Here is a 2,500-nt window from a genome sequence, read left to right as displayed (position 1 = left end):
TGTTGGATGTCCAAGTACCGTGATCATAAAACCTCCTTTACCCCGTCCCACCAATTTTTTACCCAGCCTTCCTTCCAGTACAGATTTATACACCTTCCAAGTCATTCTATTTTGTTCCATCCTCTTTGAATGTTCAAACAATCTCAACAACCCCTCCTCAGCCCTCTGAATAATACTTTTAGTAACTCCGCACCTCCTCCTAATTTGCCAACTACGAATTCTCTGCATATTTACACCACACATTGTCCTCAGAATGAGCGTCTTCCTCAATGCAACATTTACAACCCATACTTCCTCATTTATATAAGAGTGTTGGTACCACTATGTACTCATACATTCCCTTCTTCGTCTCCATAGATAACGTTTTTTGTCTTCACAGATACCTCAATGCACCACCTACCTTTTTCCTTTTCATTAATTCTATGGTTAACCTCATCCTTCATAAATCCATCCGCCGACACGTTCACTCCAAAATATCTGAACACTTTCACTTCTTTCATACTCCCTCCCATCTGATATACAATTTTTCTTCATCTAAACCGTTTAATACCCCTTATCAACTTACTCTTATCTATGTTCACTTTCCACTTTCTTCCTTTACACACCCTCCCAAACTCGTCCACTAATCAGTATCATCAGCAAAGAGTAACTTTGTATCAGATTCCGCATATTTTAACCCCGTCCCTCTCCCTAATACCCTAGCATTTGTTTCTTTTACACCCCCATGTATAAATATGGTAAACAACTATGGTGACATTACGAATCTTTGCTTAACGCCTACTTTTACTGGGAAATAATCGTCCTCTCTCCTACACACTCTAACCTGAGATTCACTATCCACATAAAAATTCTTTACAGTATTTAGTAACTTACTACCTATTCATACACTTGCAATATGTGCCTCATTGCTTCCCTATCCACCATATCATATGTCTTTTCTAAATCCATAAAAACAACGAAAAGTTCCCTTATATGCTTCATTATAAACATTTGGTCTAGATATCCCCTACCATTTCTAAAACCTTATTATCTGTTATCCTGCACTCAGTCTTACCCTCAATTCTTTCAATAATAGCCCTACCATACATTTTACCTGGTATATTTAGTAGGCTTATTTCCCTATAAACTTTACACTCTCTTTTGCCCCCTTATCTTCATATGCACGCTCTCTGCCAGTCCTCAGGTACCTCCCCTCTTTCATACAGTTATTGAACAAAAGTACCAACCACTCCAAAACTATATCCCCACCTGTTTTTATCATTTCTTTCTTGATCCCATCAGTGCCAGCTGCTTTACCCCCCTTTACTCTACCCACAGCCTCACGCACCTTCCCCACACTCACATCTAGCTCTTCTTCACTCTTAAAAGATGTTATACTTCCCTGACCAATGTATTAAATCACTGCCTCCTTCTCTTCATCAACATTTCAATAGATCCTCATAATATTCCCACCATCTTCCCAATACCTCCAGCTCTCTACCTACTAACTCCCTTATGCTGTTTTTAACTGTCAAATCCATTTGTTTTCTAGGCTTTCTTAACCTATTTATCTACTCTAAAACTTTTTCTTAGTCTCTGCAAAATTTGTTGACAGCACCTCATCCAATCTATCATTTGCTCTCCGTTTGCACTCCGTCACCACTTTCTACACCTCTCCTATATTCTCCCAATACTCCATCCTTCTTATATCACTTCTGCATTGTAAAAGCCTCCCATAGGTGAACTTTATCATCATTTCACTATCAAATTCAACACACTCATCACCCATCCCAGCCCCATCTTACCGCCCAACTCACCACCAAACCACCATTCTTATCCAAATCCATTTTCACTAATATTTATTACCACCACCCACCATACCCGCCAACCATCATACAAGTAAATTACCATTCCCATCAACCACCCTTTCCGGCAGTTACCTTTCTCACCAATCACCATTTCCTCCAACAGCCATTCTCTCCAACCACCACTCCCATCAACCACCATTCCCAGCAACCACCACTCCCAGCAACCACCACTCCCAGCAACCACCACCCACAACTCAACAACTTCTACCTCCGCCCACACCCAAAAAACCTTCTATTTCGCTCCATCATTCTTATGTCCGAACAAACACATCAGCGTGGAGTGTGTGTGTGCTGTGCTTGTTGTGTTTGTGTTGCTGATGAAGTCTGCCTGCTGTGTGTGTGTGTGTGTGTGTGTGTGTGTGTGTGTGTGTGTGGTGTGTGTGTGTGTGTGTGTGTGTGTGTGTGTGTGTGTGTGTGTGTGTGTGTGTGTGTGTGTGTGTGTATGTGTGTGTGTGTCTGTCTGTGTCTGTGTTTCGACTGTTTTTATCTTCCACTTATGTTCCCTTAATCCTGGTCCTCTTAATTCAAACAGTCTCTCCCTATCTGTCCTTTAAGTTCCCTTTAAGATTTTGTATGTCTAAATCATGTCTCCTCTTTCTCGTTCTCTTTGCCGAGGTCGTCACCTTTAGTTCATTCAATCTCTCCTCAGTGTA

At 41.1% G+C, this 2,500-nt stretch overlaps 1 protein-coding gene across 1 annotated transcript in view; it reads left to right on the top strand.

Moving 5' to 3' along the window:
• The window catches only part of LOC128687454 (roundabout homolog 2-like), a 437,018-nt gene that overhangs the window by 339,326 nt on the left and 95,192 nt on the right, over positions 1 to 2,500 (top strand). The window lies entirely within an intron of this gene.

This window comes from Cherax quadricarinatus, chromosome 11 (genome assembly GCF_038502225.1).
Source record: "Cherax quadricarinatus isolate ZL_2023a chromosome 11, ASM3850222v1, whole genome shotgun sequence".
In the NCBI taxonomy this organism is placed as follows: domain Eukaryota; kingdom Metazoa; phylum Arthropoda; class Malacostraca; order Decapoda; family Parastacidae; genus Cherax; species Cherax quadricarinatus.
This window is presented reverse-complemented; position numbering and strand designations above follow the sequence as displayed.